This window comes from Euprymna scolopes, chromosome 19, assembly GCF_053919585.1.
Source record: "Euprymna scolopes isolate OS-2025 chromosome 19, ASM5391958v1, whole genome shotgun sequence".
Taxonomy (NCBI): Eukaryota; Metazoa; Mollusca; class Cephalopoda; order Sepiida; family Sepiolidae; genus Euprymna; species Euprymna scolopes.
Genome location: NC_136500.1, coordinates 64,914,084 through 64,938,600, shown reverse-complemented (window position 1 = coordinate 64,938,600; position 24,517 = coordinate 64,914,084). Strand labels below are relative to the sequence as shown.

The following is a 24,517-nucleotide window of genomic DNA, read 5'->3' as shown; positions in this document are numbered from 1 at the left end:
AAAGTAAATAAACAAATAAATAGAGCTCTGTAAAGGGGCAGCCAATTTTTAGATAACGACATTGGAGATATCATTTATGAGCGCCTTTCTTGTCTCTTAGTGATTAGGATGAGTGCTAGTCTAGATGTATTATATATATATATATATATATATATATATATATATATATTTAACGACTATTTTTTATTTTTTATGTGAGAGTTATCATTTATCAAGACTTTTGGGCCAGTTAAGGATTAATGAGTGTATGGTAGTGACTGTAACAACAACGTATTAATAGTGGTGGAAATGGGTTATTTAGGAGAACTTGTTTACATTTTACTTGAATACATCATATTGTAGTCAGCTGGAAAGCAGGGTTTCACAGGTGGGCAGTTCTCGGAAAGAAGCTTTGCTCATGCATTTAGATTTAGGCACAGATAAAGGGTAGGGGAAACTGTTGATGGTTGTTGTAGCTAGACAAGTGTATTTTGTCAAAGTTTGATAAGGAGGGAGAACCATAAATTAAAGCCCAGACGGGCACTTGCCATGCAAATAATGATATTGAATACATATATTTAAATAGTTATTAAATAATTTTAATATATACACACACATACACATATATATTAAAATTATTTATTTGACAACTATATGTGACATGTTTCAAAGACTTATTGTGGTTTCATTAACATGGATAGATATTTATTGTTTTGAAAAAGTTTTACAGCCCATCTTAAATATTCGGTGACTCTAAAAATTGAAGACAGTTTGAAAAATATAATTCATTGTATGGCATATGTTATAAGAGCCTTTTCTAAGCAGTAAAGATCTATCCATGTCAATGAAAGCAGGGTACATCTCTGGAATATTTAATGTACAGTGTTTAAATACTTAATCTTTTAGTTCTCATATTCTTATGATCGATCTCTTTATTTGTCTTTTCAATGTACCCCAATACCAGGTAGTTCTCGATGGTCGTACATTTAAACAATATGATATAAATGCGGGAGTGCCTCAAGGGTCTATCCTTGGACCTCTATTATTCCTAATATTCATAAATGACCTCCCTGACAAAATTGTCTGTGAGATGTGTATATATGCTGATGACACCACGCTCTATAACAGACACAACAGGAAAACAAATGTACACATATCTAAAGAAATGGCAGAAACACAAGAGGATGACCTCCAATCTAGTTGAATGGGGACAAAAAATGAATGGTCACATTCAATGCTGCCAAGACTAAACTTGTTTGCTTCAAAGACTCTATCTGAAAGTACATCTTTTAAACTTCTCGGACTAACGTTCACAGGAAACATGAGTTGGAACAATTACATTGAGAACATTGCCAGGACCGCTGCAAAAAAGGTAGGCTCTGTTTACCATGCTAGAAAGCTACTAACGCCCGGAAGTATCCTGTACCTCTATAAGGTCACCATTCACCCATGTATGGAGTATTGCTGTCATATTTGGGCTGGTGCATCTGCTACTAGTCTCTCACTCCTAGACAAGGTTCAAAAGAGAGTTGCCAACCTAATAGGTCCTGAACTGTCATCTAAGCTTCAGCCTCTGTCTCATCGACAAAATGTAGCATCCCTCTGCCTGTTCTACAAGTACTTTAATCGTGAATGCTCTGAAGAACTGCAAGCACTTGTACCCCCTCTACGTAAATACCCCCGACAAACCTGACAAGCAGCAAAATCCCACCCCTTTACAGTTGAGATCCCCAGATGTAAGAAGGCCTTCTACTCTAATAGTTTCTTCCCCAGAACCGCTAAACTTTGGAATTCGCTTCTGGATTCCTGCTTCCCCAACTGTACTGACATACAGAAGTTCAAGCGTAACGTGAACCGACATCTTGCTGCTCAACTCCCCACATAGTACCCCTGTAGCTTATGTCCCTGATAGTATCCCCCTGCATCAAAGTATCAATGTGCCTTGTTTGGAGTGAAAATGTAATAAAAAAAAATACTATATATATATATATATATATATATATATATATATATATATATATATATATATAGTAATTTATAAAATATATATGGCGATTAAGCTACACTGAATATATACTGCGTTTCATTCGGCATAAGCCTGAGGAGTCCTAGAGTGGATGAAACGCGGAATATTCAGTGTAGGTTAATCGCCATATATATTTTATAAATTACTAACTAGCTCTACCTACGTATTGAGCACTTTTGAAGTAAATACTTAAAGTTTACGAATAAGCCTATACTTTTGTATATAAATTTATGTGAGTAAATTAAGTAGTTATATATATATATATATATATATATATATATATATATATGGTATTTTAGGCGGGGTGAAAATGTAATAAAAAAAAATACCATATATATATATATATATATATATATATATATATATACTAGCGGGGGTACCCGGCGTTTCCTGGGTGTGTGTGGTGTTAAATAAAAAAGAAACCGGGGGGGGGGTTGAACCCGAAGCCCTGAGGCGAAGTTTGAAAATAAAATCGGCCAGCCAGAATGAGTTAGTGAAAGATGTTTGAAAGTTGTCGAGCGATACGACGACGATGACGATGTAAGCATTCAACGTTTTAATTAAGCGGGGGGGGGGGGTAATCAAAACATAAAAAAACGCAAAAAAATCTAACGTAAGGCAAACGAACGATGAAAACAGAAAAACGAACACGTGAAAAATGGCTTAAATAAGCTTGTTTCGATATTAAAATTAAAAAATCGGTGGATACCTGGGTGTTTTGGGGTGTCGCTAAAAATAAGCGAAGTAAAGAAAAAGCAAAAAAAAAAAAACAGGAAAACGAACGTTACGTGAAAAATGGCTTAAATAACACAGGGTTCAATATTTAAATTAAAAAAAAAAAACATCTCACACCACGATTCGAACCCAAAATGTTCAGATAATGAACAAACGCGCTAATCAACTGCGCTAAAGCGATGTAGACAAAATGTGTTCGGTTTTTGAACTATTTAAAGTAAATCAGGTCACGACGTCATGACGTCATCTGACGCATGCGTAGAATCGGTCATCGTTACGAGAAACCCGTTTTTGTTAACCCCCACCCCTGTCGAAAATTGTCGATTTCGGGGTGAAAAAGTTTACGTTTTTGGCCAATTTTTCGATATTTTTCAAGCGAAGGATGGGGCTTCCATATGATACCGAATTTGTGAATTTTCGTCGTGTCTGTCGAAAGTTTTTAGCAGACACACAAACATACATACATACGCACAAACATACATACATTTTCGCTTTTATATATATACTAGCGAGGGGTACCCGGCGTTGCTCGCGTGTTTTTCGGGGTATGTGAAAAAACCCCGAAAATGTGAAAAAAAAACAGGTGCCCGTGAAAAAAAAACGAAGCCTTCATGGCGCGCAGTTGGAAAATAGTAAAGTGTTTTAAAAAAAACAGCTGCGCGTTTTTGATTGACGTGACGGCGATAGGTATTCAGCAGTTAGCATTTTGTGCGGGACAGTTTTGGATGAGGTGAATAAATCGGTTTGTTTGTTTTTAAAAACCCGCTCCCTGTTTATTAGGAGGAGCGAAATGAAAGCTACAGTCTGATATGACGAAGTCGACATTGAACAAACGTTACTTAGCTCTCTTGAGACAACTGGCTTTCGGCTTGTGATTAGAGTCGAGTTTTGCTTTTTTTTATACCGAAAAGCGCATGTAACGTGTGCCGATGCGGGAAATGTGGAATAATTAACGTTTGAAAGTTAATAAAATTAAATAGACAGGCGAGCTCCGTGGGTAACTCTGAGATATTACAATTTATAGATGATATAAAAAGTTTTAAGAAATTGTGAACCGAGCAAGCGCTTCTCTGAAAGAAGCCTTTTGTGGACATTGAGGAAAAGCATACATACATACATACATACATACATTTTCGCTTTTATATATATAGATATATATATATATGATATTTTTTTTATTACATTTTCACCCCACAAAAAAAAGACAATATATATATATATATATATATATATATATATATATATATGTATATATATATATATATTTAAAAACGATACATACATATTTCAAAGACGAACCAGCGGGTTCATTGTATAGGAACAACCTTCTGTAGTTGACTAAAATCCAATACAAATCATCAGCGTCATGTGGAAAGAAGAAACAATGAACCTGCGGGTTCGTCTTTGGAATATGTATGTATAGTTTTTAAATAAATATTTGTATCTACGATTCACGATCGAGCACTTTATTTGATTTCTTTTCATTACATTCTGATGCCCTATATATATATATATATTGAGAGAGAGAAAGAAGAAAAAAAATTTAAGACTGTAAAAATATATTTTATATTAATTTATAGTTCAATTGGATACTCAAATAAGATATATTCAAATTTTCTTAATCAGCAGAGTTTTAAAAAAAATGCGTCTTCTCATCAGAGGAAAGATATTAGTAAATGAATATCATAGCGAAGCTATGAATTTGCTGGTACTGGCATAAATTGAAACAGTATTATATGAAAACTAGTCAAAAATACAACAAAAAAAACCTTTTTTGTGCAAAGAGTTTATAAAATGGAAAAAAAATTTCAGAAATATAAGGATACATCAAAAGTTAAGGATAAAAAAAAAACAAAAAAAGATGAAAAGATATGGAGAGATCAAGTATTATCAATATGAAAAGATAATAGGAGGCAATGTTCTCATAAGAAAAATCTGGAATTATACTGTTTACACATAGACTCAAATTAAAATCCAAAATGTGTGTAGTAATCCAAAATGTTACACTTTTTTTTCTTAAGCCCAATTTAATCAGCGTAACTACTTCCATGGCTGGAAATAGTGGCTGGATAAATGTACTTTGAATTATTTGCTGATGTCAATAAAGCTTACTTTTGTTTAAAAACGGAAGTAATTTTTTTTAAAAGGTAAACAAAAGATTTATGAATGTATTCGAAACTTAAACGTAACTTACAGCTTTTCACAGACAGATACATTTGAAGAGGAACACAAAAATATATCAGTGCGTTATGTGTATTATAATATAATCAACAAAAATACAAAAAAAAACAAACAAAAAAAAAAACGATTCGTCTTTTATTCCAAAACTCTGGTCAATCGTTGAATGTTGTTAAACTTGACTTTGATTAAAGTAAATATTGTTGACCATATAGCACCTTATATTTCCTTTGAATAAACGTGCTATTTCAGACACATAAATTATTTAGAGCAAAGTGCATTCTGCTATCATTTCCAAATAACTTATTTTTACTTTAATCATGCTTATTTAAAAAATAGAAAAATAATGCACTAAGTTATAGAAAGTTTCATTGTAAACATTTTATAATTAATACATTTGCTTCAAAAACTGAATTCTGTACACCTTATAAAAACCTTTTCGTTATTTGAGAGGTACATATTTTATTTACTGTGTCTGTTTCAAAAACTGTACCAGTACAAAACTTAATTTTAATAGATTTTCATACTGCAAGATAGCATATATAAATTTAAGATATAATGGTTACAATTCATGTTTTTTACACATTTCAAAAGGGCCATATGACTGAAAGGATTAAAACCATTTCATTTTGTTAAAAACTCATTTTGAGCTTTTACGCAATGTAAATATTATATTCAAGGGCACATATGTCTAAAGATTGCCAATTAAATTTTCAAAATTACAAAACCAAAAAAAAAATTGTGTAGTTTTAAAAAGGATGGGGGCAAAAATGAAGTTAAAGATTCCTGGCAACGTCAGGTAAATCATATATATATATTTGTAGCAGCTATCATTTTGGTCGGATTCAGCTGGTTTTCTCCTGAACACAAACTGCATCTCGGACCACCACAGTTCAGTTTCGATGATCCTGGGCTGGGTCATAGAAATGGCTAACCATTCCTGGTTCAAGTGTCGGTCTGCTAGTACCTTCAGTTCGTTCTCAATTACTGTTGAACATATCTTCAGTTATCTGACATATGTGTGCTAACCAGGCAGAGAAGGAGGAGATAGAACTTTACGAATGAGCTCTTCCTCTGGTCGACAAGCTGCATGTCCGAACCACCAGTGACAACATTGAAGAAGGATGGACGCTAGGGGCCCTAGATTTAGTCTTCATCAGAGGGTAGAACTGAAATACGATCTCCACAGAGGCAGTGCAGAATGCTGTGAAGAGAGTTGTTGCCGAATTTTAAAAAGTGTTGTTTTTTTTTTTTTAATATTCTGATGATTTTTAGTAATCAGGTAAAAATTTAATGTTTACTTGATATTTAATTTAAAAATGATTCCAACAAATTTTAATAAATTTGACTTGATAATGATCTTATGTGGCTGTTTTTTAAATCATGACTGTTTTGTGCAGAAGAAGCAATCTCTCGATGGCGGATTGCTGTTATGAATTTGGAATAGTGGCATCTAGATCAAATAATTTAATATCGACAAAATACTTTCTTATATATTTATTGGTTAATATTTGAAAATACCTAAAAATACCGGCCTGTGGAACTCTGTACCACAGATCTGCTTTCCAGCTGACTACAACATGATCATTTTCAAGTCCAATGTAAACAAATTCTTGTTGTTCAGCCCCTTTGAATAACCAAATTCTATCCAATTTCTACCACAGCTGACTACTACACTATTGTCTTGCTGATCACCATATACTCATTAGCTCTTATCCTCGAATAGCCTTTTGACCTTGATAAGTGGTGACTCCCTAGTAAAAAAAAAAAAAAAAAAAAAAAACAACAATCTAAATAATATAGATTATCTCAAAGGTTCCAAAATATGTTCTACCATTGTTTGAAATAAGCAATTTTTTCGTTTCCTAAATGTGTGTGTGTGTGTGTGTGTGTGTGTGTGTGTGTGTGTGTAATTTTGTTTAGATGGTTAGGGTGTGTATGCTAGAAAGAAGAATATTTCATTCTATAGAAAGATGACATCTGAAATGGTTAGGTTCTGAAACAATAAAAAAGTGTTCATTTGCCAGTCAGCATCTTTTCTCGCTTTGCTTGACAATGGTCAAGTGATAAAACATGAATGCATCGCAGGAAATTGAACGGTCAGCGTTGCATGAACCGTGCTTGACTTCCATAATCAACAGCTGACCTTTTGTCATCTGTCGACTCTTGAAGAAGCCAAGCAAAACAATAAGCAAATGCTGACGGAATTAAAGAACTTAAACTCTGCGAGAAAATAGCAGAAGAATTGCTTCACTTTGAAGGTGAGGAATTTGTCTTTAACCCTAACCCGATCTCGCTTAAATTGTGCTTGCGTCAGATCATCTTTTTGTTCAGTTTCAATGCAAAACGAATCATTTTATAAAGAAGCTTGGTTCAAGTGTAGTGGTATAAGCTCGTTTGAATATTCGGTTTTTGCCAGAATTTCTTTTATTTTTTTTTCTTTTACTAAGCAAACGCTAACTGTAAAGGCCTATTATGCCATCCAATGATAAAATGATTACTGTTTTTCTTAAACTAGGTCTTTTTTGTGATGAGATTTCAGATTTTAAATCATCAGAACTATCTTTTTTATTTCAATGCATTTTTTATTCGAATTATCTGCTGATTTTCAGTAATCAAGTAAAAATTCAATCTTTACTTGATCCTTAATTTTCATTTAAAAAACTGATTAAAATTTTAATAAATTTTAGTTTTAATATTCAACCTGATAATAATTGCATGTAACTTTTTCTAAATCAGGACAGTTTTGTGCAGAAGAAACAGTCTGTTGATGGTGGAATTGCTGTCATGAATTTGGAATAATGATGCCTAGGTCATATAATTTAATATCGACAAAAACATTTTCTTTTGTTTTTGATTACTATTTGAAAAACATCACTGAAATAGTTTGCTTGTTTTTTTTTGTTTTTTTTATGAAAATTGTTTCAGACAAGTCAACGAATCATTCAATAAAAAACTCAGTTCAAGTGTAGCATAGGGTTGTTTGAATATCCTACATATTTCACTTGGTTTTTGCCAAAAAATGTTTTTTCTTTTTTTTTTTTTACTAAAAAATTACCACTTACTAAGGTCTATTAAGTCACACAAGGATAAAATAATTGTTGTTTTTTCTTAAACTAGATCTTCTTGGCCATCATTGATCAACTGGTTTCATTGCAAATTTTAGATTTGAAATCATCAGAATCATCTTACCAGCAACCCAAGCTTTTCTTTAATAAAACGTCTGTCTTCTTGCTTAACTAAACTTCAATTTCTAGTTCCTCGCTTCAAAAACTCATCTTATTACCACAACTGTAAAAACCATTTTTCTCCATATGCCTAACATCAAGTGGAATTCCCTTGAACAGAGCTTTTTTCCCCAAGAACTTTCCATATGTCGAACATGTTTCTATGGATCTGCTTCCCTGCAGACTACATCATGGTCATCTTCAAATCTAGTGTCAGCAAATACTTCTAATGATCCATCCCCATAAATAATCCAGTATTATCATTCCATTCATCAGTTGCAATCTTATAATATTCTTTATCATTTTTAACCGACAATAAATTTAATCTTTTTATGTATGCTACAAGTGAGTTAGCTGGAAATCATAGACAATTGGAAAGCCCTTGAATATCGGAAACGAGTGACCAGTATTATGGTGATTGGCGTCACGCTATGTTGCTTCTCACTTATCTCCCTTGGTTGAAACATGACGCAAATTTAGAAGTTGACCTGGGTTTAGTCGTTGTTTGGAGTACGAAATGGCTTGTTCGTTTAATCCTGTTAAGACTCAACTCATGCGTTTCAATCGTAGGCATGTCACTTTTCTTCCTGAAATGGATAGTTCTGTTTTTTAGGATAAATCGACTCTGAAACTTCTTAGTTTTTCTTTCTCATCAAGTTTTTCTTGCAATTCATGTATTAGATCCATTTCTCTTTCTGCTTCTCAAAAAATCAGAATCTCACAATTATTATCAATCTATGCAAATCTATTATCAGACCTTGTATAGATAACAATATTATGGTTGTCCCATCTGAGGGGTTCTTGATAAAGTTTAGAAACGCATCCGTAGTTTGATTAGCATCCTTTCTTCTCTCTGCACCTTATTTCTCACGGATGTGATATAGTTAGTCTCAATATTTGTTTATAAATATTATTATGGCATGTGTTCTGCAGAATTGTCTGGTTGATTCTCAGCTTCCTTTGTTCCAGCTTGTTTGACTCATTAGTCTTGCGGTCTCCATCAATTCATTGTTTTGATACGTCATTATAATACAGCTTTCTATTTCAGTAGCTTTTTTTTTTTTTTTTCAAAAATATATTGCAGCCTGGTAAAATTTTCTTTCTGTTGACTGTTTCCCTCCTAACTATAGACTTTGGGTTTTGCATAAGCAGTTGATGATCAAATAGAAATATTTGTGGTAGAGAACATGAAAGTATATGCCTAGTTTTTGTAAAACTAGAAAGGTAATCTTTAGATGATATATGATTACCAAAGAATAATAGAGAAGGTAGAATATACATGCAATGCACATGAAAATGCTGAAGTGTTTACAATAAATGCATCCACCAATCAAGGAAGAAAACGTTGAATCCTTTCAGATGGAAATAAACATAGGAATTGATACCACTTCAATACCGAGAAATGTGCTTCCAAATAATTCTCATCTCCGTTACAGTATGAGCAGATGCTTTTTGAACTGATATGCTATCATGCACACGCATGCACACAAACGTATCTCAATTATGCACCGGTTATCTACCCTTGTCGTGATTTCCAATTTGTCTGACAAGTGAAGTTCTCTACTTCCTATTACGTTCTCTATCTATCTATCTATCTATCTATCTATCTATCTATCATTCAAACCGTTCATATAGTGGGATGCACTTTTTCCAGAAGACGTTTTTCTTTTCAAGGTTAGAAAGAATACACATGTATACCTTAATGAACTCTCACATACACCCACACACACATACACAATGAATATTCAACGCATAGTTTAATGAACTCTTTGTTCGTAACTTCTCTGTGTAAATAAATATTCCTTGTACATATGTAAATATATAATCCCGATTTAGCGTCCTTTCCTTTTGATGTTTTAAATGTACTCATTAAACTTGCTCTTCATTGTTGATTTTTGGAACATGCAAAATGCCTATCCCCACAAATAGTGAACATCCGATGAATGCATCAACAAAACAGCAGAATGAACTATTCGATCATTCATGCACAATGATTAAACATTCCTCCACGATCGAGTGCAACCAAAAAAAGGAAAAAAAAATATTTGTTTTTTTTTTCTTTGACACGTCGGCAACAAGTAAATGATCCCTATCCACGTGTACAACAAAGATGGCGTCAACCACACTCATGCTGGTTTAGCACACATATTTATTTTGTCCCCATGTGCGTGCAGAAAAAAAGAAATAGAAAAAAAATTAGTAAATAAATAACATTTCCTTCGATTTCTAATTTCAACTTACGTTTGAAACGTAATTTATTTATTTATTTATAATTTCACTCTGATGACGATGCGTGTCAACATTCCATTACGTGTCACAAACTTTAACCTTTTTTTCTTTGCTGTCTAAATATTTTTTTCTTCGCCATGTGTGCATTATTACAAAAAAATATTCCAACTTTCTGTATTGCGATGGAGAACGAGCGACAACAAGCCCATTGAAAACTATGAATAGCGACTCTCATGCCGTTTCCACCTCCAGTTTTCCACATTAATATAGAATAGAACAAGTGACAGCAAGCCAACCGGCGTATACTGATAAAGACACCCAAGCAACTTCAAAAGCATAGAGTCAAACGGCACATTATTATTATATGCACACGAAAAGAAATAATAAATTACCATGGGCGTCAACATATGTGATTTGTATTGTCTTGTACACGACGTCATCTCAACAACAGAGTTTTTGACTTCTCATCGATGTTAAAAGAAAGTCTAGCTCAGCAACGTCTTGCAGCATATCAACCCTTTACACCAACAAAGCGAAAAGCTAACTCACAAAGACATTCGTCAAACACTGTAAACTCCTGGAATTCACAACCACCTCAATGGCAGAAGTTACTCCAACATGAGTTAAGCTGCAAAGTGCGCACTACAAAACTCATTCCTGGCTGCTCATGAACCACGATCCAACCGACTCACTAGTTACACCAATCATTTGAACTTTGGCACTTTTAACAGAACGGAATCATTTTTCCTCGCAGACTTATTTGCAACCAGCGCGCCTAATCTCGACAACGCTTTTCTTGGAACCAAATTATTCCCGCAGACTCATTTGTGGCTGATGCATCTAATTTTGACAAACTTTGGCCAACTGCGCTGACCACTTGTACACACTTCCTAGATTTGGCAACATCATGCAGTCTACGACCACCATCTCTCACACGCAAAATTCACAATGGTCGTACTGTGACCTTTTCACACAGTTAAATGAGCTTTGAACCCTCCTTTTTGATACTTTTTCTGCCGCAACCTCTTTTCTCCTTAATCTTCATCTATCTGGCATGGGAGTATTATGGGTAGATGCTTTTTCAAACTGATATGGCATGATGCACACACACACACACACACAAACGTATCACAATTACGCACTGGTTATCTACCCTTGTTGTGATTTCTGATTTGTCCAACAGGTGACGTTTTCTACTTCCTGCTGCATTCTCTATCTATTTCTCTCCCTCTCTTTCATTTGAACCATCCAAATAGTACGGCACACTTTTCCCACACACATCGACAGGGCATTTTCTTTTTTAAGGTAAGGAAGAATACATGTGTATACCTTAATGAACTCTAACATACATCCACACACACACAATGAACATTCCACACATACTTTAATTAAGCCTTGTGATCACATACAAACACCAGACATACATATGTACAATGGATAATACGTGCAATGAATACTTTCAACTTCATGCATGCTCGTTTGTAAAACTATATATACACACGCATGCATACACAACCCACTCTGTATTGTTCATAACTTCTCTGTGTAAATAAATATTCCTTGTACATATGTAAATATATAACCCTAGCATCCTTCATTTTGATGTTTCTTTTTTAAATGTTCTCATTAAATTTGCTCTTTATTGTTGACTAGCGAGGGGTACCCGGCGTTGCCCGGGTTTTTGGAGGTGTGTGTCGAAACTCCGGGGGTGGAGGGTGGGGTTAAAAAAAAAATTAAGTATGAGGATCAAACCCGAACCGTTGAGGTAAAGTTGTAAATTAAAGTGTGAAAAAATAAACGTGCAACGTTAACCATTGTCCCACCGCAAGATGCTAACGGAAACACGTTTGAATTTATTTAATTCCTTGGATTTGGCAGGTGCCCGTTTTAATGAGTTAATGAGGTCAAGCTTGACTGTAGGATAGTATCTCATTTACTGCGGAACGCTTTTTTTTATTTTTATTTTCCCAAGATGTTATAGGAAAAAGACTAACCCACATGCGGCGAGCGACAAAATTTGAATATTTATCTTCCCGAAATCGAGCAAATTAAATAGACAGGCGAGCTTCGTTGTTAACTGTGAGATATTACGATTTATATGTGATATAAAAAGTTTTTAAAAGTTGTGAACCGACCGACCGCTTCTCTGAAAAAAGCCTTTTGTAGACATACAGAAAAAGCGAACACACATACATACATAAATACATTTTCGCTTTTATATATATAGATTATTTTTGGAATATGCAAAATTGCATATTTCAAAAAGTGGTAAACCCCGACACGTGATCACTCCAACAACAGCATAAACTATTATAAACTGAAAATGAAGTATTAAAAATTTAAAATGAAACATTCAGAATTAAAAATGAATTAAATATTGGACATGAACTTTTAAAACTTGAAAATTAACTCTTTAGACTTAAAAATGATTTAACAGAAATAAAAAATGGATTATTCAAAATTGAAAGTCATAAATTAAAAATTTAAAAGGAATTATGAAAGATTTAAAAACTGACTATGAGAACTTGAATATGCTCTATTAGAAATTGAATATGGTTGATAAGAAATTGAAAATAAACTAAACAAAATTAAGAAATGAAATATTAAATATTGAAAATAAATTATTCGAAATTGAAAACGAACGATAAAATATTAGTAATAAAGTATTAGAAATTGAAAATGAAATATTAGAAGTTGGATTCGAAATTGAAAATGATAGATTAAAAATTGAAAATAAACTATTGGAAATTGACAATGAATAATAAGAACTTGAAAATGAACTATTCGAAATTGAAAATCAAATATTAGAATTTGAATATTAACTATAAGAATTTTAACATGAACTACTAGAATTTGCATATGAAATATTGGAACTTAAAAATAAATAATTACAACAAGAAAATGAACTATGAGAATTTGAATATAGGCATTTAGAACTGGAATATTTAATAGTAGAACTTGAACATGAACTTTTAGAATTCGAACATTAACTAATAGAACTTTAAAATAAACTATTAGAACTCGAATATGAACCCTCTGTGACCAAGGCCTCCAAACCTCCCGTATTTCCTCCTGTGTCATAAAACATGCTATGTGACAAAAATATCTGTGCATGATGTTTCCAAGCTAATCAAAAACCTTGATTCCAGTAAAGCAACTGGCCGTAAGGGCATTCCAATTATAGTGCTGAAAAACTTCAACCAGAACTAGCTCCCAACTTACAAAGCTGTTTAAGTGTTGTCTTAAGGAGAATTGCTTCCCAATACCCTGGAAAATCTCATCAGTATGCCCCGTATTTAAGAATTCGGGTGATAGGTCACCTCCCTATCAGTACAGATCAATAAGTCTCTTGTGCGTCATGAGTAAATTGCTGGAATCTGTGTTAAAAAGAGTAGTCAGCCACCTCAGCAAAAAATAAACTTTTTAGTGACATGCAATATGATTTCTGTTCTGCTAGATCTACAGCAGATGTGCTTACGGTTATATCTCATAGGATTAGCGAATCTGTCAACAGAGGCTTCCATTCTAAGGCAATTGTTCTTGACATATCAAATGCCTTTGGTAGGATATGGCATAAAGGTCTACTTCACAAGATCTCTAGCTATGGTATAGTTGGAAATGTCTTTTCAATTATTAAATCATTTCTCTCTGATAGGTTCATAAGAGTAGTGGTTGATGGGTAGAAATCAGAATTGATTTTGGAGTCCCACAGGGGTCCATCCTGGGTCCAACTCTCTTCCTGATCTACATCAATGATCTTTCAAATCACATCCTTAGATCATTCATAGGCATTTATGCTGATGACACTACCATTTATGGTAGAGCATCAAAGGCTGTAAACAACAAATTTCTCTCTGATTCTCTCTCCTCTGATCTTGAGTACATGGTACAATGGGAGAAAAAAATGGCCGGTTAATTTTAATGCATCTAAAACCAAGCTTCTATCTTTACATCATCAACACTCTGATCCCCATCTGACATCAATTGAAATGAATGACTCTCGTCTTGGGGAGGCTCCATGTTTTGACAAGCTTCTGATCTGAAATGAAACACATACATCAAATCCGTTGCCAAGGTTGTTGCAAAAAATGATGAGATCCTTCTATCGATCCAATAGATATCTACATGCTGATGCAATTCTCTATCTATATAAAAGCCAGGTACATCCAAGGGTGGAGTATTGTTGCCACATCTAGGCAGGAGCTGCTAGAAAGACCTTATCCTGCCTTGACAGAGTTCAAAATAGATTTTGTAGCCTAGTGGGTGATGCCTTTTTCTCTTCCCTGCAACCTCTTTCTCACAGAAGAGACGTTGTGAGCCTATCTCTGCTTTTTCGTTATTTTCATGGCAAGTGCTCGTCTGAGCTCCAATTTATGGTCCCCACTCGCCAAACATTCGTCTACCTGAAACCACTATCAATAGTTTCCACTCTTCAACTGTGCGTTGATCTAAACATGGATTCCATGAACAGAGCTTCTTTCTTAAAACTGCACACCTGTGGAACTCTCTTCCATTTGCCTGCTTTCCAGCTGACTACCATATGGTTGTCTTCAAGTCCATCATAAACAAGTTCTTGATGAGCCGTTCCCCTTAAGTAATCCAATTTACCAAATTTATACTTCTAACGATTACTATGATATTATCCCTTTCGCTACTGTACACTCTTTAACCCTTATCCTCGAGTGGCCTCTGGGTCTTGATAAGTGGTGATGCCTTTGTAAAAAAAAAAAATGTACACATAGATGAAACCCCAAACTTGTCTCCTATAAGGAAATGTAAGCAGCTGTGACAGACACAATCGTTTTGTCATACAGTTCAGAGAAAAAAATAAAGATCTGCTCAGATTATCTACCCCTTAATAATAAGTACCCCTAGGTACAGTGACCAAAAATGTCAATAATTCTGAAATTTTCCTTTTTTGACTCTAACCTTATTTTAGTTATAACTTGCAGAGCTATCCGGTGTTTCCTATGGCAAATGTGTAACCTATTTCTATAAAAACTGTCTTTCTAACTCTTTTTATCTCTTCCCAAACCTTTCATTCTCCTCTGCTCAGCTGGACTTACACACAGGCTACTCTCCTCCATATAATAAATTATTCAAGTAATGTCGGCATTTTCTTGTTAAGTCAGTACATAATAACACTGTGAGGAAACCTGGGCCAGTTGAACCTCATAAAATGAATTTTTTTTTTTTAACTTTTAGATATTATTTATCCAGGGCAACGCTGATCAAGAATATACCAGCTTTGTGGTCTTTGTTTTATAGTTTTTTACTCTTAACTGGATATACAAACACACATAGATAGCTTGAATGCTTATTAGAGAGAGCTTCATTTTCTGCTAAACACTATCCTCGTCTAAAATCTCTCATTACAAAGCAACCTGGCATGAGGATACTTTTCCCTGCGAGTGAATCCTGATCAAATATTCAAAATAGCATAGTATTTGCAACTAACTTAACTAAATAAGATCTCTTCAGTGGTTAACCCACACTGGCTTTTACGAGGAATCATGCACCTTCTCCAAGTGATGTTACCTCAAGTAACAGCACAAAACTGGATACTCTACCAGAATAGATGAATTATTATATTGGAATCCTGTAAAATCCAGAGACCACAAGAAAGATATTCTATAACATATAAAAATGATCAATTTGGGAGATGAAAACTATGTCCTAAACTTCTTTATTTTCAGTGTTTTAAAGGTTAAGGAAAACTTTAATGGAATATATGAATATCTATGTATCTCCAATAGAGATCAAGTATTAGCCTCATGAATGAGAACCCTTGATTTCTGAGAACTTTGACTAAAGTAAAATGAAACATCGAGAAACAGACAACTGCCCTTTATCTAATAAACTAGCCTGGGTGCCCGGCTTTGCCCGGGTGTTTGGAGGTGTGTGTTGAGCAAAAAAAAAAAGGTGGTAGTAAGCAGGCAGGTTTGAACACATGACACGAAGGCGGAAAAGAAAGTGAAAGAAAACCTGACGTTTTACACTTACTCTATGACGTGACCGGAAATTCGGACCATTGAAATTAGTACAGTCATTCCAACCAATACGATGAGTCGTAAAAATGGAAATGCAAAAAAAAAAAAAAAAATAACACCTTCCTTGTAGAGAAGTGCCCAGTTGAGGGTGAAGGAATTAATGTTTTTAACCAATTTTTCAATATTTATTGTCCGCAGGGTCGAACTCCAAAACGATACCATCTCATGAAAATTTGTTGCCTCTGTTGAAAGTTTTAGGCAGACATACATACATTTAAACAGACAGGTGAGATTTATCTAATAGACTAGCGAGGGGTACCCGACGTTGCCCTGGTGTTTTTCGGGGTATGTGAAAAAACCCCGAAGCGTTGACGACGAGCAGTTGGAAAATAGTAAAGTGTTTTATAAGAAACAGGTGTGCATTTTTGATTGACGTGACAGCGATAGGTATTCAGCAGTTATTTTGTGCGGGACAGTTTTGAATAAATGGGTTTGTTTGTTTTTAAAAACCCGCTCCCTCATCTCGATATGACGAAGTCGACATTGAACAAACTGGCTTTCGGCCTGTGATTAGAGTCGAGTTTTGCTTTTTTTAATACCGAAAAGCGAATGTAACGCGTGCCGATGCGGGAAATGTGGAATAATTAAGGTTTGAAAGTCAATAAAATTAAATAGAGAGGCGAGCTCCGTGGATAATTCGTAGATATTACAATTTATAGATGATATAAAAAGTTTTAAAAAGTTGTAAAGCGAGCAAGCGCTTGTTTGAAAGAAGCCTTTTATGGACATCGAGGCAATACATACATACATACATACATACATACATTTTCGCTTTTATATTTATAGACTAGCAGGGCTACCCGGCGTTGCTCGGGACCGTATAAACAATGAAAAAACAAAAGCAGATATTGAACATATGTTTTATTCTTAGGGGAGAGGAATCTTTCATCTCAAGTTTTAGCATTACAAACAAACATTTGTCTTTTATATATATAGATAATTTTTGAGGGGCCCCCTCGAAGATAACTGATCAGTTGACCAACTTCTAGTGGTCCGTTTGACGTGAAATTTCGATATTTGTCATCCGGGTGATGGGGCTTCGATATGATACCAAATTTGTCAAGTTTGGTTCCGTCTTTCAAAAGTTTTAGCGTTACAAACAAACATACATACATACACACAGACGTTTGGCTTTTATATATATAGACTAGCAGGGCTACCCGGCGTTGCTCGGGACCGTATAAACAATGAAAAAACAAAAGCAGATATTGAACATATGTTTGATTCTTAGGGGAGAGGAATCTTTCATCTCTATGTATTATTTGTTTTATCTACCCTAGGACTGATATTGTTCATGTTTTATCCCTAGCATAGGTAATTTACAGCATGTATATGAAATTGTTTTACCTTAGGGAGAAGAGAACAGGTAATATACAACATAATGTGTCTATATTACATCCCTGGCAACGCCTAGAAACCAGCTAGAACATGTATTTCAGTCAATCTTTATTATATCCTGGGCTATGCCGGGAAACCAGCTAATCTCTTTTTAGTGACTTGACCACCAAAATACCTCCCTAAGTGTGTCCTTTCTTTTGAACTTATTAGATATAGGTATCTAGAAATGTGTGTGAAATTTTGTTGAATGCATTGTTCACTATGATTTTCTTATTGTTCTACACAATATCAACTGTAGCGAAATAACACAGTAAACTTAGTGTAGTGTTAGAATAAAGAGCAAAGGAAAAAATTAGAATCATATTTTGTAATTGCAAATCTAAATTTGCTAGCATGTACCAGTATTGGCCAGGTTGTGGAAATTTGGAACTTATAACATATGTAGTGGCCTTTTCCTAGATACCTATTGCTAAAAATTATACTTTCATTTTGTTAGAAAAATCTCTCTTCAGATGCCCTGCATCATTCAAAATAAAAACAAATATTTTTATAATTGTTTCAGTATATTGCTACACAATGTGAAAGTTTTTAACGTTTGTAAAAAAAATCATGAATGTGCTTATATTGCAAAAAAGAAAATATCAGTGCACAGTATTGAAAGTGTTTGAGATTCAAAAGTCTGTAACATTTCTACTAACTTCATAAGATGTCATGTGAGAAACTGAATTGAATATCAAGACATTATCTGAAGCGTTTTTATTTTGGTGTAACATATGTGTTTACAGTGAACCTTAACTTTTAATAAACAGATTGGTATGCAATGACATAGGCTAAGAATCTTTAAAATATATATAAATTGGAAAAATGTGTGAACAAATGAAAAAAAAATGATCCGCTCCACTTGATGACATCAAGCACAGTAATATTTTAGTGAAGAAAATATGAAATTGATGTTCAGTGATTAGTTTGGATGAATGAGAAAATGTAATTGTTTGATGCATAAAAATAACTCAGTTGCTGTATTTGATATTAAGCAGCAAAATATAGTGATTTGAATATTTGGGAAAACATCAAACCAGATTATGTAAAAAGAAAAAAAAAAGATGAAATTAGAAAATATATATTTTATGTTTATGAGTTCTGCCAATCAAAATTTTGTGGCAGAAATTGGGTGATTACCATGCAATTTTATTTTGGTAAAATTCTTAAATTATTAGAATGTTTATTATAATTTCTAATTAGTGACTTGTTATAATCAAAATCCGCCCTAAAGAGTGTCCTTTCTTTTATTAGGTATCAGAGTAGGTATCAAGATTTCTACTTCTATACAAATGTGATATTTCAGATCTGTACATAAAAAATTTGTTGAATATATAGGTTGAGAATTGTTCTGTGTCGCTCTCTCTCACACACACACGCATTCTCACTTTTATAGATATAATAGATAGATTACTCTAGATATATTTCCATATGTCTGAATACCCTATATACAAATTTTCAAATCTGTAGATAAAAAAATTTGTTGAGTATATAGGTTGAAAATTGTTCTCTCTCTCTCTCTCTCACACACACATTCTCAATTTTAGAGATATAATAGATAGATTATGCTAGATATATTTCCATATGTCTGAATACCCTATATACAAATTTTCTAATCTGTAGATCAAATATTTGTTGAATATATAGGTTGAAAATTGTTCTTACTCTCTCTCTCTCTCTCTCTCTGGCTACCTCACACACACATTCTAACTTTTATAGATATAATAGATAGATTATGCTAGATATATTTCCATATGTGTGAATACCCTATATACAAATTTTCTAATTTGTAGATAAAAAATTTGTAGAGTGCATAGGTTGAGAATTGTTCTCTCTATCTCTCACACACACACATTCTAACTTTTAAAGATATAATAGATTATGCTAGATATATTTCGATATTTCTGAATACCCTATATATAAAAATTTGTTGAATGTATAGGTTGAGAACTGTTCTCTCTCTCTCTCTCTCTCTCTCGCTCACACACACACACATTCTCACTTTTATAGATATAATAGAAAGATTATCCTAGATATATTTCTATTTGTATGAATACTCTATATACAAATTTTAAAATCTGTAGATAAAGAATTTGTTGAGTATATGGGTTGAGAATTGTTCTCTCTCTCTCTCTCTCTCTCTCTCACACACACACACATTCTCACTTTTATAGATATAATAGATTATGCTAGATATATTTCCATATGTCTGAATACCCTATATACAAATTTTCAAATCTGTAGATAAAAAATTTGTTGAGTATATAGGTTGAGAATTGTTCTCTCTCTCTCTATCACACACATTCTCACTTTTATAGATATAATAGACAGATTATGCCAGATATATTGAAATATGTCTGAATGCCCAATATACAAATTTTGAAATCTGTAGATAAAAAATTTGTTGTATACATAGGTTGACAATTGTCCTCTCTCTCACACACACACACATTCTCACTTTTATACATATAATAGATAGATTATGCTAGATATATTTCTATATGTCTGAACACCCTATATACAAATGTTCAAATCTGTGGATAAAAAATTTGTTGAATGTATAGGTTGAGAATTTTTATCTCTCTCTTTTTCTCTCTCTCTCTCTCGCTATCTCACACACACGCATTCTCACTTTTATAGATAAAATAGATAGATTATGCTAGATATATTTCCATATGTCTGAATACCCTATATACAAAGTTTCAAATCTGTAGATAAAAAATTTGTTGAATATATAGGTTTAGAATTGTTCTCTCTCTCTCTCTCACACACACATTCTAACTTTTGTAGTTATAATAGATAGATTATGCTAGATATATTTCCATATGTTTGAATACCCTATATACAAATTTTCTAAACTGTAGGTAAAAAATTTGTTGAGTATGTAGGTTAAGAATTGTTCTCTCTCTCTCTCACACACACACACACACACAAGTTCTCACTTTTATAGATATAATAGATAGATTATGCTAGATATATTTCTATATGTCTGCCTACCCTATATACAAATTTCCAAATCTGTGCCCAAAAATGTGTGGAATATATAGGTTGAGAATTGTTCTCTCTCTCTCTCTCTCTCACACATATTCTCACTTTTATAGGTTATATAGGTTGAGAATTTTTTGCTCTTTCCATCACTCACATTCACACTTTTATAGATATAATACATAGATTATGCCAGATATATTTACATATGTCTGAATACCCAATATACACATTTTCAAATCTGTAGATAAAAAATTAGTTGAATATATAGGTTGAGAATTGTTCTCTCTCTCTCTCTTTCTCTCTCTCTCACACACACATTCTCACTTTTATAGATATAATAGATAGATTATGCTAGATATATTTCCATACGTCTGAATACCCTATATCCAAATTTTCTAATATGTAGATAAAAAATTTGTTGAATATATAGGGTGAGAATTTTCCTTCCTCTCTTTCTCTCTCTCTCTTTCTCACACACACACAAGCTGAAAATTGTTCTCTCTCTCTCTCTGACTCTCTCTCTCTCTCTCACACACACACACATGGTCATTTTATAGATATAATAGATAGGTTATGCTAGATATATTTCTATATGTCTGAATACCCTATATACAAATTTTTAAATCTGTAGATAAAAAATTTGTTGAGTATATAGGTTGAGAATTGTTCTTTCTCTCTCTCTCACACACACATTCTCACTTTTATAGATATAATAGATTATGCTAGATATATTTCCAAATGTCTGAATACCCTATATACAAATTTTCAAATCTGTAAAGATAGAATTTGTTGAATATATAGGTTGAGAATTGTTCTCTCTCTCTCTCTTTCACACACATTCTCACTTTTATAGATATAATAGATAGATTATGCTAGATATATTTCCTTATGTCTGAATACCCTATATACAAATTATCAAATCTGTAGATACAAAATTTGTTGAGTATATAGGTTGAGAATTGTTCTCTCTCTCTCTCTCTCACTCACTCACTCACTCACTCACTCACACACACACACACACATTCTACCTTTTATAGATATAATAGATTATGCTAGATATATTTCCATATGTCTGAATACCCTGTATACAAATTTTCAGATCTGTACATAAAAATTAGTTGAATATATAGGTTGAGAATTGTTCTCTCTCTCTCTCTTCTCTCTCTCTCTTTCACACACATTCTCACTTTTCTAGATATAATAGATAGATTATGCTAGATATATTTCCATATGTCTGAATACCCTATATACAAATTTTATAATCGGTAGATAAAAAATTTGTTGAATATATAGGGTGAGAATTGTACTTACTCTCTCTCTCTCTCTCTCTCTCTCTCTCTCTCACGCACACATTCTCACTTTTATGGATATAATAGATAGATTATGCTGGATATATTTCCATATGTCTGAATACCCTATATACAAATGGTCAAATCTGTAGATAACAAATGTATTGAATAGATAGGTTGAGAATTGTTCTCTCTCTCTCTCTCTCTCTCGCAACCTTACACACACAACCACACGCAAACATTCTGACTTTTATAGATATAATAGATCGATTATGCTAGATATATTTCCATATGTCTGAATACCCAATATACAAATTTTCAAATCTGTAGGTAAAAAATTTGTTGAATATATAGGTTGAGAATTGTTCTCTCTCTCTCACACACTCACATTCTCACTTTTATAGATATAATGTATAGATTATGCTAGATATATTTCTATATGTCTGAATACCCTATATACAAAGTTTAAAATCCGTAGATAAAAATACGTTGAGTATATAGGTTGAGAATTGTTCTCTCTCTCTCTTACGCACACACACACACACACACACACACACACACACACATTTTCACTTTTATAGATATAATAGATAGATTATGCTAGATATATTTCCATATGTCTGAATACCCTATATACAAATTTTCAAATCTGTAGATAAAAAATGTATTGAATATATAGGTTGAGAATTGTTGTCTCTCTCTCTCTCTCTCTCTCTCTCTCTCTCTCTCTCTCTCTCTCTCTCTCTCTCTCTCTCTGGCTACCTCACACACACACACATTTTCACTTTTATAGATATAATAGATAGATTATGCTAGATATATTTCCATATGTCTGAATACCCTATATACAAATTTTCAAATCTGTAGATAAAAAATGTATTGAATATATAGGTTGAGAATTGTTGTCTCTCTCTCTCTCTCTCTCTCTCTCTCTCTCTCTCTCTCTCTCTCTCTCTCTCTGGCTACCTCACACACACACACATTTTCACTTTTATAGATATAATAGATAGATTATGCTAGATATATTTCCATATGTCTGAATACCCTATATACAAACTTTCAAATCTGTAGATAAAAAATTTGTTGAGTATATAGGTTGAGAATTGTTCTCTCTCTCTCACACGAAACTGTGCGCTCGGCTTCTTCCCCCCCTTCCCACCCCAAATGCTTGGGAAACTGTGCACTGTTTTTGTTGGTTTTCAAGCTGCCTCTTCCCCCCCCCCCACACACACAGTTTAACAGTAGTAGGAGGTCAAGAGAAAGAGGGTGAGAGAGAGAGAAGAGTAAGTTGGTGAGAGAGAGAGAAAAGAGAAAGAGGGTGTTGGTTTTATATTTTTATTATCGTCTAATATTTTGAAAGCTGAATTTCTAATAAAATGTGCATCTATAGGAGATAATGCCTGGGAATGTGTTCCCCCCCCCCACAGTTTAACAGTGGTGTGACGTCAAGAGAAAGAGGGTGAGAGAGAGGGAAGAGTAAGTGGGTGAGAGAGAGAAAGAGAGAGAAAAAAAAGAAAGACGGTGTTGGTTTTGTGAAAAAAGTTGTTATTTACAATTGTTCGCATTCTTGGCCTTTTGGTCAAGATCAAAGTGTAGTATCTGTTCTTCAGATGCTGCACTTCTATTTCTTGTTCTCTTTCGGTGGAGGAGAAATCCTCCACGACTGAGACAATTTTTATTTTTGTACCTTTTCTCCACGTTAAAAAACGACCCTGGTGTCTAACTCTGTCCCGTGGGGAGGCATAGTAAATAGGTACAATTGTTCGCCATTAGTGGATGTTGACGTCACGTCACGTGACATGACTAAGCGTTTTTTTTTTTTAGTATGAATAACATTTTTTGTTTTAATTATAAAGTCTACACTTAATTTTATAGAAAATGATGTATATATAATAGAAAAAAAAAATTACTGGTTTTGTTGGATTCAAGTGGATCCCCCCCCTCCAGTTTAAGAGATAGCAGGTCACGTGGTAATATACAAAATGGCTAGCGTAAATATAAAGATCGGTTTTTTTATCGACGAATATTTTGAAAGCTGAATTTTTTTTTATTCCTGTACATTTTTTCCTGATATTTTTCGTTAAAACTCTTGTATAAATACTATTTTTAACCAGTTAAATACGTTGGAGACATTGTCATGGAGTGTAATAATCTCTAGAACAAAGCAGAAGAGAAATTACAAAAGTATCGGTAAAACAAAGTGTTTGTTTACATTTGTTCGCCATTACTGGATGTTGACGTCACGTCACGTGACATGACTAAGCGTTTTTGGATTATGTAATATTAACATTAAAATGACAGGTTTTTTGGGGGGCCCCCCTAGGAGAGAAATGATCAGTTCACCCCCTTTTAATGGTCCGTTTGGTGTGGAATTTCGATATTTGTCATGCGGGTGATCAAGGTTCAATATGATACATAATTTGTCAACTTTGGTTGTGT

General features: G+C 33.6%; 1 protein-coding gene and 1 pseudogene across 2 annotated transcripts in view; both read left to right on the top strand.

Moving 5' to 3' along the window:
- Positions 1–24,517, top strand: part of LOC145240166 (meiosis 1 arrest protein-like) — a 644,978-nt gene that overhangs the window by 525,122 nt on the left and 95,339 nt on the right. The gene's annotated exons all lie outside the window — the stretch shown is intronic.
- Positions 23,637–23,770, top strand: LOC145240536 (U2 spliceosomal RNA; annotated as a pseudogene).